Source organism: Amblyomma americanum, chromosome 7 (genome assembly GCF_052857255.1).
Source record: "Amblyomma americanum isolate KBUSLIRL-KWMA chromosome 7, ASM5285725v1, whole genome shotgun sequence".
Lineage (NCBI taxonomy): Eukaryota > Metazoa > Arthropoda > Arachnida > Ixodida > Ixodidae > Amblyomma > Amblyomma americanum.
In genome coordinates this window covers 148757638-148774397 of record NC_135503.1, presented here as the reverse complement: position 1 = coordinate 148774397, position 16760 = coordinate 148757638, and the positions used below count along the sequence as shown (strand labels likewise).

The window sequence follows — 16760 nt, the reverse complement described above, 5'->3', positions numbered from 1 at the left end:
AAATTGAGGATAGTGTGTTAGGATTTTATTCTGAGCAGCTTGACACGTTTGAGCGCATTTTTGATTTTTTCAATTCATGAATTAATAAATTACGAACTCTAAGTTTTCTTAATTGGCGTCATCAAGTACTAGCTTTTCATTCTGAGCATTTTGAGACATTTGAACCCATTTTTCAATTTTTTCACATCGATAATTATTCACATGATTGCAATAATCTCATTAACTCGTCAATGCCTATCACACCAATCAATCTTCAATTGCTAGAACCACAAATTACCATGGCAGAATTTTATTTTACGCACCCCCCGATTATTTCCGACAAACGGTGGCGACTACGCCGACGGATTTTCGACCGAACGATCTGTATACGCTATCGCGTGAAAAGGAATAGACCATATGGGCCCCTCAGTTAAAACAGACGGAATGAAAGCAGACGTGGCAAGAGAAATCAAATCACCAGGACGCTTAGCTGTGGTCGAAGCACAAGAATTAAGGTCATTCCAAGAAACATCTTTCTTTCGCTGGCAGAAAATTTGACGGTGTGCTGCTGGATGTGTTCCCAGCCCTCTCAATAAAAAAACAGAATTAGCAGTGGCTAAGCTCAGCTAGGCCAGGATTTACGTAGCGAAAGCACACAAACGCCCTCGTTGCCGAAGCACTGGCCGTCAGCAGTATGGTGTAGTCAGTCATCTGGCGCGTCTTCACGTCTGGTTCTTCCTGCTCCATCGGACGTTCTTCGTCTCGTAGTTCGGCAATGGCTCGGCGCCGAGTCTTGACGCTACCACTTGGCGAGACATCCTTTCCGATCTCTCGACGTCTTGGACACACACTTATTTTTTCGTGTTTCATATGTACGCTATCCGGCGTCCTCATGCCGAGCAATGATTTCCGGTTCGTCTGCCGCAGCTTCTTAGAGTCTCCGAAGAGGCCGCGCACTGTTCGCGCGCTCGCCGTCCGCTTCTTCATCCGTGGCCCCATCTGACTAGCAAGCACACATGCTCTGGCTCAGCTGCGCAGTCAGATGTGATGAAGGAAACTCGGCGCACCGGTGAACGGTTTGCCCATGCGCAGTGAGGCTGCATAACGACGCGACGTCACGAGTCGGCGGAGCGGTAGTGACCAGCGCGGCGCAGCATCAAACCACCTGTGGAACGGCGCCACTGATTGCCTTGGCTACGGCGCATGCGCAGCTGTCGCCTCGAACAAGCACGGCGAAACTCTTCTACCAGCCTAGTGTAGCTTTCACTACAAAAAAAGAACACTTTACGTCTAGGTGAAATGTTTTCTCGTGATGGCAATTTTCATTCCCCCTTCTACACTGAGGCACCCGAAGTGTCCCCGTATTTGTCTTTTAATAGCTTATAATTGCTTTTGCTGTGTTAACTGTTGGCTGTCAGTGGATCGCTTTTATTTTACCATATTGACGATCCATTGTGCCGCGCAGGTTTTGAATTTTTAAAAATTCTCACCCCCTATTCTTTCTCTCCCACATTTTTTGCCTGTCACTTTTCTTATCTTCATGCTTTGATGCTTTTAGTCGGGTGTTTTTCTTTGCTTAGGTTAATGGTATAGGTATACTATCGTGCTCAGCTTTAGTTGCAACGCGCATCAACAGCTCATTCCCAGAATAGCCCCTTAATTGCAGTTACTAAGAATTGCGGGCGGAAGTTAGTGCCGTTCTTGAAAAAGATCGCACTCCCTCGCAGCAAGGAACCTTGCTGTCGGTAATTGTACGCAGCCCAGGTTAGCCGGCTGCATACCGTGCTCCGCTTTCACCTTCTCTGAACCGGTCCAGGGACATGTCCGCTCCTGGATTTGGCGTCCATCGTTTCAAAAAGACTTCCGAGACACGTGGACACCATTCGCATCATGGTCCGCCGCAGATGGCCCTCCAGCGCCTCAAAAACTTTGAAGCGGCGCGGCGCCTCACTAACCCTAACGCACCGCGCCTGGACCTCTGGAATGCAGCGTCTCACCAAGCCCCTGCAGCCGAGAACCATCGATGCCTCGCCGCCCTTTTCTTCTTACGACGTCGACGCCGCCGTGCCTGCACCGATCACTCTCAATGTTATGAGCGACGCCAACAATCCCAGGCCGACAACCGTGCCTCAACGGCTGCGTTCAGTGCCACCCACAGAACCGCGCACATTCAACGCTGTGATCGACGGTAAGAGTCGAGTCGACAGCCGCGGTGCAGCCGGCTTCGTTCGTCGCGGGGTGCCGCCGCGCCTACACCAACCCCATTTCCCATTGACGCCAAGGCCTGCAATCTGGCACTAGCGTCGCAGCTGGCCACCTACGATGCTGCCGCCCGTACCAGATCTAGGGTCGGCGGGCCGGCCCCAGAGGGCCCTTCCCGCCGGTGCGAATTCAATGTCCACCAAGGATTTTCCCAGTGCTCCAATATATGTTCCCGCCGTCTCCAACTCTTTGCTGACTGCGTTTCAGGCTGACAACTCGTCGACAGACAAGGATCTCATGCCGCCTCCGGTAGGCGACCGCATCACTCCAACCGCAGATGTCGGCTGGACCACCATCGGTGCCAGGCGTAAGGCTACGATCGCCGCCCGAAACCGCGCCGAGCTTGTCACTGTTAGCATCCAACTTCCCCCTGGTACCCTGGCATCCAAGCTGCCTCTATACGACTTGCTGGCCACGCATATCTCCGCCAAGACCAGTGCAGAGACCACCCTTCAAGCCCAAGCCAGCCCAAAGCATTGTATTTATAAAAACTCATACCCCACTCACCGCCCACCTCCTTTTTTTCTCTTACGCATCGTCAGCTTCCAGGTAAGCCCATCAGCATCAAAACATATGCCCCACACTCTCCCATCTCATGCCTCGGCGTCATCCACAAAGTTAGTGGCCACTTCACCCTGGCTGACCTCCTGCATGATATTGAATCTTTCCCTACAGATATTCTTGCTGCTCGCATAATAGACCCCACTCAGTCCGTGCTCATAACCTTCCCTGGCACCGACATCCCCGACTGTATATAACTTAAACGCATTGCATTTTCAATGTTATCCTCATATACCCAAGCCTCCCAAATGCAGCCGTTGTCGCGCTCTGCGACATCGTGCTCACCAATGGCCCCCTGCACAGCGTTCCCGCCAAGTGCCGCCGCTGTGCTGCTCCTCTACCAGCCGACCCTGCCATTGACGTATGTGCCCAACAAGGGTGCGTTTGCCGGAGCTAAGGCGAGAAAGGAGCAGCTCTGACAACGTTGAGGTTGGAACTGTTTTTATTTGCGCTATCCGCGCTACTCTTTTTTTTTTTATTCGAGAAGTGTGCCATGAGGCATAAGTTGAAAAAGGAAAGGGGGGAAGGAATGCACGGGATTGAAAGTTAAAAGAAGGAGTGAAGAACCGTTGCGCTGAGGTAGTCGCAGAGGTTGTTAATGAAACGGTTGTCCATTGTCCACTTCACGAAGTCACTTTCGCGGTTCCACCGCAGGCCAACCTCCCTGAGGAGCCGTTTTCTGATAGCAGCCGTCGCTGGGCACGTCCACAACAAGTGCCGCACATCACATATGTCCGGTGCAGCGCCACAGTGAGGGCACCTGTCAGGTAGTGGCAGATCTTTGGCACGCCACCGATGACGGACAGATGGTGTCAGAGCCGCCCCTGCCCGAATCCGGCGCACGGATACCTCCTCCTGCCGAGTAAGACTACGGGGGAGAGGGTGCGAACACGGAGGAATTAGAGCGCGTGTTCGCTGGCGCAGAACTTCGGAATCGGAAACGTGGGACAGGAACGGATCTGGGGGAAGAGGGGAAGGTGGCGGATCGTCTAATGTATGAAGATGAGTCATAGCATCCGCTTGAATGTTATGTGGATCCTGGGCATGGCCGCGAATCCAGTGTATGCGCACCGGACATGGATACTTTGCGCAGAGCACATGAATAGATTGTGAAATCTGGAACGTTCGTCGAACAGCCTTCAGCTGTTTAAGGGCGGCGCGGGAGTCGGTGTAAATGTGAACTGTATTGAATGTTGGAACGAGCGGAAGGGAAGCAATGGCATTGTAAATGGCTTGAAGTTCCAATGCCAGGGGAGTGCACGTATCCGCAGTATACGTCGCGCGAGAGTTGAGATGCGGATGAGATGCACTATACACAGCAGTAACTCCCCTCTCTGCAGAATGAGATGCATCCGTGTATAATATGCACCCTTCAGGCAGATACGCTGCTGATACCGACGGGGAAACAGTGGGGCGATTGTCAGTGAGCTGGCAATAGGACCACGGTGGAAGTGTCTTTAAACGATGAAGTTTGAGAGACTGTTTTCGAGCTCTATTTGCCACCCGTTGGTCGATGATCTCACTGAGTGTATTAAGTTGGGCGAACTCCTGTAGCACAGGTATGGGTGTTAAACGAGGCAGATATGTTATGAAGCGCATAGCCTCACGATTGATAGCTTCAAGGGAGTCCCACTGTCTGCGGGTGAGACGTTGAAATTGAGCCTGATATACTATCCGTGGCTGAAGTATAAAGCGCACAAGCTGGCGGGCCGTATGAGCACGTGCGCCACCAGAGCGCATAGCTATGCGACGAATCAGACCTAGAGTAGCGTGAGCCGATTTACGGGTGGCTGTCAGCCACGGGGTGCCAGTCCCAGATGTATGGAGGAGAAGACCAAGAATACGAACAGTTTCTACCTGAGGAATCAGAGAATTATGTACCGTAAAATTTAAAGGGGGAGCTTTCCGTAAGGCGGCTTTATTTCCAATTCGAATGAAACATGATTTAGTAGGAGAGAGTGTTAGACCCAAAGGTGGGAGGCGAGATGTCAATACATCCAGCGCGTGTTGAAGGACCGACTGATGAATAGACGCATCTGGATGACAGCACCACAAGGTGATATCATCGGCATATGCAAGCACGCGGATAGAAGGGATGGTCTCTAGGGCTCGAACCAGAGGAATTAAAGCCACATTAAATAATGTGGGGGCGAGAACGGAGCCCTGCGGCACTCCTCTATTGGAAGTGAAATTACCAAAGGGCTTTCCGTGGACACGCACGCTGAAGGTTCGATTTGCTAAAAAGGCGTGAATGGAGAGGAGGAACCGGTGAGGGAGACCAAGAGTTTGAAGGGAGGCAAGAATGGCAGAGTGAAGGATGTTATCATATGCCTTTGTTATGTCTGTAGCGATTACGGTTCGTACAAGGTGACTCTGTGGAGAGTGGTCAAGCACGTCAGCAGCCAAAGTAGCAAGGCCGTCCTCCGTTCCAATATGTGGGCGGAAACCAATTTGGGAATCTGGGTAACAATCATGGGATTCCAGCCACCATGATAAGCGTGCGGCTAGAATGTTTTCATAAAGCTTGCAGATGGTAGGGGTAAGGGAAATTGGACGAAGGGCCGAGAGAGATACTGGAGGCTGACCTGACTTGGGGATTGGAACCACAATAGAATGCTTCCAGTCTCCCGGCATGATGCCAGAAAGCCACACTTCGTTAAAAGTATCAAGTAGGGTTTCCAAAGCCCTCCCTTCCAAGTTACGGAATAAGGAGTTAGGTATGCCGTCGTGCCCGGGAGTAGTAGTAGTTTTTAAACGGTCAATGGAGGCCAGCAGCTCTGCCATGGTGAGGTCAGAAGTAATCCCATCGGGGGGCTCTGTTACCGATAAGTCAGGTGGAGACGTAGCGGTGCAGTCATGGTTTGGAAAAAATTGACGGGCCGCTTGTTGTGCAAATGTGTCCTCATCCACATTTAGCGCGAGGCGAATGCTCTCTGTGTAATCTGCAACCTGAGAAGGGCGCTCCATGGCGTGAAACACTCTCCAAAGATGTCGATTGCCCTGCGTAGAGGACAGGCGGGCACACCATGCAGCCCAGCGTTGCCTGCCTAGCCGCTTTGCATAGCGCCGCGCCCGTGCGGTAGCGCGGTGAAGAGTAGGAAGAGCCGAAGGGTCATCGGGGTGACGAGTAGCGTAAAGATCCGCCTGGCGACGAAGAGCCCACAGATTCAAGAGATGTATGTCCGGGTTTGGGTCATCTTCATTTACAGTAGTGGTAATAGTGTGAGTAGCGAGAACATCAGATAGAGTAGACAATGCTGAAGAGGGGTTGAATGTAGATAAATGATTGTCTGCGCGTACAGAATCCCATGATGTTATTCGTACAGTGCGGCGTATTTTCCGTAGACGCGTAGGCGTGAGGGAGATAAAAATAGGGCTGTGATCGCTACCCCAAGTATCAGAATCAACAGCCCAACGAGGGTTACCGGGGCCTAACCACCAAGTCAAATCAGGTGAATACGGGCCACCTCGTGGGCGGGTAGAAGTATTCGGGTGGTTTAAAAGTTGAAAGGAATGATCTGAAAAGCTCCCTTGGATGTGTGAACCCCTTGAGGAATCCGATGGGTAACCCCACGCAGTGTGTGCGCCGTTGAAGTCACCGCCAACTAGAATAGGGATACCAGAGTTGGTAGAACGTAGAAAACGAACCCATCACAGATTGGGAGATGCGGAGCCAGGACGACTATAAAAAGAAACTAGAATAAGGGGTGTGCGTGCAGGTTTTACGAGAAGGGCGACAACCTCTTGACGTGTGTTGCACCACCGTGAAAGGTCGAGCGGTGTGTGCGGAACTGAACTGTGAATATAAATTGCAGATTTACCTGGGCTGAGGGAGGAGGCGGTGCAACGGCGATCAGGGATAGATGGTGAATGGTATGCGCAGAAACCTGAAAGGCGTGGGAGTGCATTATGCTCTTGCAGTAGGAACGCCCATGCCCTCAGCTTTCCGTCGCGAAGGCGGATGTTCACTTCAGAGGCCTTATTAACGAAACCTCGACAGTTCCACTGCACCACCACCGATGATGATGCGCTATCCATGACGAGGCCGAAGAGCTTCCACGATGAGGGATGTCACCTGCTTCATCAGCGCTAATATCTTGTCCACTGTCGGGGTAGTCACGGCTAACAGGTGGTCGGCACCTGATTGTGGGCCAGTGCTTACCCTAGGTGATTCCTCTGATGATTGCTCCCGAGTTATGAGAATTCTTCGAGAGGATTGAGAACGACGCTGTTCCCGGCGCTGGGTGAGTTCGTCTAGTCGGCGGCGAGCCTCCGCGATTGCATTGTCTAAAGCTGTGTCTTCATCTGAAGTATCCACATGTGATGGATGCACTGGACGTTTGGGCGTACCATTTGATCCGGGAAGGTGAGCCGCTTGTGCATATGTACGCTGGCGAGGAGACGTATGGTGAGCAGCAGGCTCAGATAAAGGAAGTTCAGGGAAGTCGTTGTCGTCACATGCGAGAGCTGCAAAGCGATTACTTGTAGGGACATCCATTTTTGCAGGCGACTTGTGAAACTTCTTCGCTTGCTTCTTCTTTGGACAAGCGGGGGAGCGAATGTCATGGTCCGGCGATTTGCACAGGGCACAATGAGCTGTTGGTTCATTCATGTCGGCCACAGCTGCTGGATTAGGGCAGGTATTTTGCATATGTCCTTCTTTGTGGCAGTGATAGCAAAAAATACGACGAGGTCGGAAGGGCTGTGGTTTGACGATCGCACCGTAGTAGGTAAGGTACTTCGGGAGAGTCAACGGGCCTTGCAGGATGAGCAGGTATGAGCCCCGGCGACCCATAGGCCGTGCTTGCAGTACAACATGAGTTGAGCAGCGAATATTTGCGCGCACCTCCTCGGGAGGGCTCGTGCTGTCGACATGATAAACCATGCAGCGGAGTGTGTCAGGACCAGATGCAAAATATATTTGCACCGGGACATGCTTGCTGTCATCCAGGGGGATCCGCGTAACTGCGCAAAGTTTCTGGGCGTCCATCAAGGATGACAAGTTTACCGTGATGGTGTTCGATGGGCGATGGACGACAAACCCGCAGTAGTTCGAAGAGCCAAGGGCATGGTCAATTGTGGCTTGAACATTCCGGGCAGGGATGGCAGTCATATCAAAGCGCAATGTAGGCTTGATGGTAACGCGGAACGAGTTCGCAGCAGGCGAAAGAGAGCCTTGACTCACGGGAGGCATCTGTGGAGGAGGCTCAGACGCTGGTGACGGCCCTTGGTGGGAATACTGAACTGGCGCGACGGGCACAGTTTCTTGAGGGAGTGCCACGGGCACGGAGGCGGTAGAGCAGTCCATGTCACAGGCCAAAGTCGTAGCATCGGAAGACGGCGCAGGCTGGAGGCCCAGAGGCGCTGACGATTGCGTGGACGTGGAGGCTGCGTCAGGTGGCAACACAGCGGGCATCCGCGTAGCCGTCGTCGACAACGCAGAATCCATGCAGACGCGTAGCGCGGCCTCGCTCGGCAGCGCCGAGCTAAGCCTAGCTTGCACCTGAGGGTTCCGGTTGGGTTTTCTCACTTGAGAATGCGCCCGCCGTGCCGGGAACTTCTCCGTAGGGGCGTCGTCAGCATTCGGTCGCACGGAGGGCACTGTCCGACCCACGCCACACACGAGAAGACAGCGAAAAGCGAAAACACAGACCTAGAAGCAGACACGTATCCACCCACTAGGTCTTCGTCTTCTTCATCCAAGTCTCTATCCGCGCTACTCGCGCTGCGGCGGCCTAGTCCAACTTCCTCCTTCTTCTCTGGTGCCGCGAGCCATGGCCTGCGAGCCGAATGCGGTGCGAGGGGCGCTACAGGGCTCCTGCCCGTAGAGCGGAAGCCGCAGGATGCGCCAAGCGGATGTGCTCGGAGGAAGCTTCGCACAATGGTGGCACAGTCGGAGCGAGTGGAGAGCCGACGGCCAGAGGAGTGGAAATGTAGGCTGGTTTGAGTCGGTAAGCAGCCACAACGTCTTCATGGCCGTTGTCGGTAAACGTGAAGGTCTTCTGCTCACGATGGAGGGCGAGGAACGGTCCATCGTAGGCAGGTGTGAGGGATGGATGGATGTGGTCACGGCCTGAAGAAGACAAGGTTTCAGGAGGCCAGGTCCTGGCTGGCTCATGAACATGAATTGAGGGTGACAGGCTGCAGGGGTGACAGGAGTAATGTGGCGAAATGTGTTGTGTAGGTCTTGGATGTAGGTGGAAGCGTCATGGATTAACGGTGGGGGCGAAGGAGAAAAGAATTCCCCAGGGAGTCGCAGGGGAGCACCGCAAACTAGCTCAGCAGAAGAGCTGCCGAGGTCAGCCTTCAGTGCCGAGCGAATGCCCATAAGGACGAGGGGAAGGTGGTAGGACCAGCGTTCCCTTGGCTGATAATTATTGAGGGTAGCCTTCAGTTGGCGATGCAGACGTTCCACCATGCCATTGACTGAAGGGTGGCAGGCGGTCGTGTGGATGTAGCGGACACCCAGAATATTGGCAATGACAGTAAACAGGGCCGATTAAAACTGGCGGCCGCGGTCGGCGGTGACGACAGACGGGCAGCCGAAGCGAGAGACCCAGCCGGCCATGAAGGCGGAAGCAATGATTTCGGCTGTAGTGTCAGCAATGGGCAACGCCTCGGCCCAGTGGGTGAAATGATCACACAGGTGAGCAGATAAGAGGCCCCACGTGATAACGGTAGGGGTCCAACAATGTCTATGTGAACGTGGGAAAACCGCGTGTCAGGCGGCCGAAAATGAGAGGCAGGCGTGGAAGTATGTCAGTGAGCTTTGGCGCGCTGGCACTGAAGGCAGGTTCGTGCCCAGTGGCGATCGTCGGCATTGATGCTTGGCCAAAGGAAAAGAGTTGTGATCAGCTTCTGGGTCGCACTAATACCAGGGTGGTTCATGGGGTGCAGTTTATCAAAAATGGTGCGGCGCAAAACCAAAGGTACGTAGGGGCGCGAGGCGCCAGTCGATGCCTCGCACGTAATGAACTGGAAGGAAAACGGCAGTGCATATTCGGTGAAGGACAGGGACGTGGATGAGGAGCGAAGACGATGCAACTCTGGATCGTTGCGCCGTGCAGCCGCTAGCTACTCCATTTCCATGGTGATTCGGACGCCATCGCGCTGACACTGGAAAGCGCATCAGCATCAGCATTCTCCGGGCCATGGGCGTGATGGAAATCCAATATAAACTTGAAAATAAAACACAGTTGGCGGACCTTGCAATGCAGTGTAGGTACTGTGGTTCCTTTGGACGGCAAACGGCAAGGGCTTATGAATCGTGATGACGTGAAAGTCCCGGCCCTCCAGGAATTGGCGAAAGCAGTTTCCGACGGAAGGTTCTGTATTTAACCTGAGGTGGCTTCAGGTTTTGGAAGAAAGCACCGAGAGGCTGGCAACTAGAGACGTGCTGCTCGCGAACTGCGCTGACGGAAATGCTCGAGGCGTCGGTGACGAGGCGCCATGGAGCGTCAGGAAATGTATGTATGAGCGAAGTCGCCAGTCCAGTTGAGTGGCGCAGCAACATCTTTTTAGTAGCCAAAAGATCGGTCAGTGGCTTTAGGACACAGGCGCAATTACAGAGAAAGTAGTGATGAGAGTTCAGGAGGCCCAAGAATTCTCTGATCTTTTTAAGTGACGTGGGGGCTGAAAAATCCTGAATGGCTTTGAATTTGCTGTCGAGAGGCAGAATTCCTTGCGGAGTGACAAGGTGGCCTAGGAACTTTGTTGTAGCTACGCCAGAGGTACTTGTTCGGGTTGATGGCGGGCCCATCTTCATCGAGTCGGTGGAAGAGGGCGCGCAGATGAGCTTCACACTCAGAACCGTCGAGCCTCGCGTAACCTAGGTGATAGTTGGCTGGAAAGTCTGTGCGGCGTTGCGGAAGCCAAAAGGCATCCGCTCATACTGAAAGAGGCCGAACGGTGTGGTAATGGCCATCTTCGGAATATCAGCGTGCTCAATGGGAATTTGATGAAAAGCCTTCACTAAATCAAACTTAGAAAAGATCGTGCACCCAGCCAGATTTGATGTGAAGTCCTCTGTGCGAGGAAGTATATAGCGGCCTGGTAAAGTGTGAGCACTGAGGGCGCGGTAACCTGAGGGCGAGCACTGATATCGAGTTGCTGATCGCTTGAAGCGGGGAGGTCTGGTTGTTGCGACAGCGACCTGCCCAAGATGCCGCTATTAAGCTGACCTGTGCTCCCGTGTTGACCAGCAAGCGAGCGCAAGTGATCTTGTCCGAAATATAAAATAGGTGGCATGCCCGTCCACCAGCCCCACTTGCCGCCATCAGTGGCCGGTCGCAGTGTTTACCGACCAGGAGCACGGGTGGAGGCACTTGCGAGCAGAGCTGCCGAAGGTACGGTGGTACCAGCATACAGCCTAGGGCAACGTGTCGGGCCGCGCGTCAGATGGCCGGGGCTCTGAAGAACGCGAAGGTGGCAGGGAGCAGCGGCGTGACCTGAAAAATGGCGACGAACGGCGTGGTAAGGGCGCGAGCACATCGAGACGCCTGGCAAGCGTATCAAGTCGACATTCGATGCTGTAAAACTGGGAGTCTGCGGCAGTAGGTGGAGGCGGACTGGTCACAGAGCTAACGTTGGGCAGCCGTGAGTAGTTCGCAACATGGTTAGCGAGTTCAGAGAGCTTGTCTATTGAAACATCACCCGCAATTGCGAGGATTAAGCCATGTGTTGGGAAAGGCGCTCAAGGAACAACTCACTCAGAAGAGGGTCGTGCTGATCAGCGGAGTCTCCAAGAAGCTGGCGCATGCGACGAAGGAGCTGCGAAGGGCGGCTGTCACTAAGCTCTGTAGCGCTGAGTAGCTGCTGGTGTTTGCTGCACTCGGACGCTGCTTGCGGTCGATGACAGCCGTCTTCAACGTGTCGAAGGGTCGACCCGAGTCCGGCGAGCTGATGACGCCCACTAAGTCCTCAGTGACGTCAGGAGGCAAGGACGACACGCGGTGGAGGAACTTGGTCTCATGGCTGGTGATACGTCGCAGCTGGAAATGCGCCTCAACTTGCAGGAGCCAAGCACGGGGGCTATTGGGCCAAAATGGCGGCAGGGTGACTGGCGGGAACGCGGCCACCGAAGCACCGAGAGGCTGAGCGTGCTGGGACGGGTCGCCACCGGTAGGAAGGGCGGAAGAGCCAGGGGAATTCATGTAGGAAGATGGAATCCTTGTTTGAAGCCGGGACGCCACACTGTCGGGGCTAAGGCTAGGAATCGCCAGCTCCGACAGCGTTGCGTTTCGAACTGTTTTAAATTTCGCTGTTGTTGTTGATAGCTGCTCGCGCTGCGGCGGCCTAGCCCAAATTCCTCCTTCTTGTCCGGCGCCGCTTGCCATGACCTGAGAGCCGAGCGCGGCGCGAGGGGCGCTACACGTTCATCATCATCGTCATCATTATCATCACCATTGTCATCGTCGTCATCATCATCAGCCTCACTACAACAACTGCAGGGCAAAAGTTTCTCCCATGTCTCTCCAAATAACCCTGTCCTTTGCCAGCTGCGCCCACCCTATGCCTGCACACTTCGTAATCTCATCCGCCCACCTAACCTTCTGCCGCCCTCTGCTACGCTGGCATTCTCTTGGAATCCACTCCGTTACCCTTAAGGGCCAGCGGTTATCTTGCCTTCGCAGTACATGCCCTGCCCAAGCCCAATTCTTCCTCTTGGTTTCGACTAGGATGCCATTAACACGCGTTTGTTCTCTAACCCACTCTGCCCGCTTCCGCCCTTTTAACATTACACCAATCGTTTTCCTTTCCTTGGCTCGCTGTGTTGTCCTTAACTTAAGCTGATCCCCTTTTAGCCTCCACGTTTCTGCCCAGTAGGTGAGTACCTGTAAAATACAGCTGTTGTGCGCTTTTCTCTTGAAGGATAGTATTGGTAACCTTCTATTCATGATCTTTGAGGACCTGCCATATGCACACCACACCATTCTTATCCTTCTAGTTATTTCCCTCTCATGATCCGGATCAGATCAATCAATCAATCAATCAGGTTTATTTCACATCAAGGATGTGGGGAGCGGGGACAAAAAGCCTATAGAGGCTTGACGGAGGTCCCCGCCCCCTACAGCAACTACATTGTGCACAAAAACCCACAATCACACAACGGTACATTATATGTTATGCCTGTGACATATTTAAAACAAAAGCACATTGCATCGAAAATAAAACACGTTCAGGGCATCAAAAAACACATAACCATCAAACATATCACGTAAAGAGGGAAGGCATAAAAGCAGGCTGAGTTAGTACACTAAAGAAAGAAACTATATGCTGTTACTCTTCACTAATTACAGTTTTTCACAAATTGTTTAAAATGGACGGGATATTATAGGACAGCATTTGTCTGCCGTAGTTAGTTCGCGTTCGCGGTAAATACCAGTTGTCTCCGATGCGCGTATTGTAGGGGCGTTCTCTGCATGTTGATCGAGACAAATCAGCGAGAAATGCAGTTCCTTGATTAATATTTGATGTGTACTTTTTGCGGAGCATGACAGAGTACAATTGCACAATAGGTACAATGTGTAATGCCTCAAAGACAGGTTTGGTGTGTACATCATTTGGGATGTTGTTAATTGCACGAACTGCTTTTTTCTGTAGTGCATGGAGTTTTGTAATATTGGAGACAGTGGTTGTACCCCAGACTAAGAAACAATAAGTTATAACACTGGTGAACAAAGAGTCGTACAAAAGTTTTTTTATGCATTGTGGAAAGTAGTACCGAAACTTGGACAGGATACCTACTACTCTTGAAATTTTGGCAACTGTATTATCAACATGAACATCCCAAGATAAGTTCTCGTGGAATGTGACACCAAGGCTTTTAACGGAAGAGGAGACGTGTATTTTTGATGAACCGATCGATAACGTTAACTCAGAAACAGACTTATTACGGGGTCTAAAAAGCACAGCTTTTGTTTTGCTTATATTGATATTCAGCGAATTGGAAAGTGACCAGTGGTGTAGCGAACGTAGGCACCTCGTAGCATTTACTTCCAGACTCGATACACATGGTGCCCTGAAAAATAGGCTGGTGTCATCAGCGTAGATAACAAAAGTTGTGTTAGGGTCAATGTTTACAATATCATTAATGTAGAGAGTAAAAAGTAGCGGTCCGAGTATGCTACCCTGGGGTACGCCGGCAGCAATATGCTTGGGGTCAGATAGTGTGTTATCAATCACAACCTGCTGAAAACGGGCCTCTAAATATGATTTAATGATACTATAAAAACAACCTCGGAAGCCATATCTGTCTAGTTTTAGTAATAAGGTTTCGTGATTAACGCGATCGAACGCCTTATAAAAATCTATAAAAATGCCTAGTGTTAGTTCTTTGTGTTCGAAAGATTCTAAAATCAGCTCCTTCTGTGTAAGAAGAGCGGTCTCAGTGGAGAGTAATTTCCTAAATCCATGCTGACTGGGTGTGATCAACTTATGCTTTTCGCAAAAACCTAGAATCCTGCTATGTAACAGCTTTTCTAAACATTTGGAAAATAACGGGAGTATAGATATCGGACGGTAATTGGATAAATTGTTAGTATCCCCTCCTTTATGAATTACGATGACCCTTGCAGTTTGCATCCTACTAGGAAAGGTGCCCTGGGCGAAACAGCAGTTAAAGACATGGTCTAAGATAGGACAAAGGACATCAATTGCATGTTTGAACGGTAAGATCTGGAACCCATCCACGTCCTTCGACTTGCTATTTTTGAGGCTATTAAAGCATCGCATAATCTCGTTTTGGTCTGTTGGAGCCAGGAAAGCGGTAAACGAGTTTGATTGACCAAGATATCTCATGCAGGTAGGGTCATGAATAGTATGCGCAACAGACACAAAGAAATCGTTAAAAGAATCAGCCGGCTTTTTTCCTGATAACGTCTCATCATCTATCATGACTTCCAGTTCATTAATGCTCTTGGATGGGTTAATAATGGTATTAAGTTGTTTCCATACCTTATCACTTCGCTTCAGAACATCCTTGTTGAATAGATTATGGAAGTACTCTTTCTTTGCCTGACGCAGAAATGATGTCACCTTGTTTCTGTACGCCTTAAATATAAGAAAGTCATCAGTGCTTCTATTCTAAATGAAACAATTATAAAGGTAGTTTTTGTGTTTTATCATCTTTAAGCATTCTTTGTTTATCCATGGCTTACGAGCACTCTGTGGTTTTCTGGTGCTTCGATATGGGAAGCATTCAATATATACCGGTTTTATGATGCTTATAAATATATCATATGCTTTGTCAGGATCTGTAACCTCATAAACTGGACTCCAGTCTATTTGCTCAAGTCTAGACCGAAAGCGTGTCAAGGTATCCTTATTCACTAACTGTCGCTGTTGCGGAGTAGTTTTATTGGACTTTGTTATACGACTATCTATGAAGTAAAAAATCGGTAGGTGATCACTAACCTGGCCAGAGATAACGCCAGACACGATTGACTTGTCATGCAAATTTGTAATGAAAGCATCTATTGAAGTTGCAGTCGATGTGGACAGGCGTGTTGGATCAATGATGGCATTAATGAAACCGTTACAGTCTAGCAGGTTATTTATTTGACGCTGCTGAGTTGAGGGTGTAGAAAAGTCTATGTTGATGTCGCCGCCAAGGACTAAGTAAAATCTGTTTTCTGTTATCCATGTTAAAAAAGTGTCAAGAAATGAAAGTTTGGGATGCTACCACATGGAGGTCTGTACAAAACAGAAAAAATGTTCTGCCCAGCCTTTAGAGAAAGTATTTCAAAATCTTCACATGATTTAGTAAAGTCAGGAAGAACTGAACACCGAACGGATTCCTTTGCAGCTATCATTACTCCACCGCCTTTTTTGTTTGGGCGGTTTAGCACGTATGAGTTATAATGCGGCATGATAAGGGCTTTATGATCAGTTCGGTACCAGGTCTCAGTGAAAAATATTATGTCAAAATCGAAATCAAACAAGCCAAGAAATGCGATTATTTCATCCTCTTTACTGCGCAGAGATTGTGCGTTAAGATGAAAGAATGACGTTACTTTTTTGTTTTTTGCAAAAAGGCTATTGATATCTGCAGGTAGAAAGAACTGGGAAGCCATGCCTAATCAAAAGGGAAATCTCAGTAGGCGCACGAAATCTTTAGACTATCTTTTCCAGGTCATTGACGCAATCGATCCGGACCACTGACGAAGTTACATCCTTCTTAGCAAAGATGAGGCCATTCCTCGTCCACGCAAACTTCCATTGCTTATCTTTCTTACGAGCAACAGTGAGTCCCATCAGCTTCTTGAGTGAAGGGCACAGGTGCTCATTTATATAGACAGGATTTGCATCTTCATCAGGGTGCCCAAGATCGCTTGTGGTAATTCTTTGTTTTCTGGCTTTTTCAAGGAAGGCGTCGCGTTTTGAGCGTTTCTGAAACTGTAGCACTATGTTCTGGCACGAAGAGGTTTTAGTAGGCACACGGTGGCACACTTCAATGTCGTCGGATGTCACGGGTACATTCAAAACCTCCCCGATCCTCTCAATAACCTCAGGATGGTTTTCCTTCTCGGTTACCGGCAGGCCAGTGATCTCTACGTTTCGGTTCCTGGAATATTGTTCCAAGCTGTTGAGCCTTAGTTCACAGTCAGACACTTGACTTTGTAGCGCATTACGGTCAGAGGTCAACGCGGCATTTTCAGCCCTTAAGGATTTGTTTTCTGCCTTCAGCGCAGCACACTCATTGACCATGTCATCGTATTGCTTGCTACAGTAATCTATACTCTGTGAAACTTCTCGCAGCTCCTTCCTCAAGTCACGTTCAAGAACGCTTCGCAATGCCGCAATGTCCTTCGCAAGTTCTTTCCTTAATTCATCCCGTAATTTCTCAAGTTCGCTAGGCATGGTTCACAGCAAATGACGAGAAAAAAAAAGAAAAAAGAAAACGATGCACACTTGGAAGCACCAATGAAAAATACACTACTCTCGCGCTAAGATGGTTT

At 50.5% G+C, this 16760-nt stretch overlaps 1 pseudogene; it reads right to left on the bottom strand.

Moving 5' to 3' along the window:
• LOC144098166 (sodium-coupled monocarboxylate transporter 2-like) overlaps positions 1-1801 on the bottom strand; it is a 111210-nt pseudogene extending 109409 nt beyond the window's left edge.
• Between the last annotated feature and the right edge of the window lie 14959 nt (positions 1802-16760).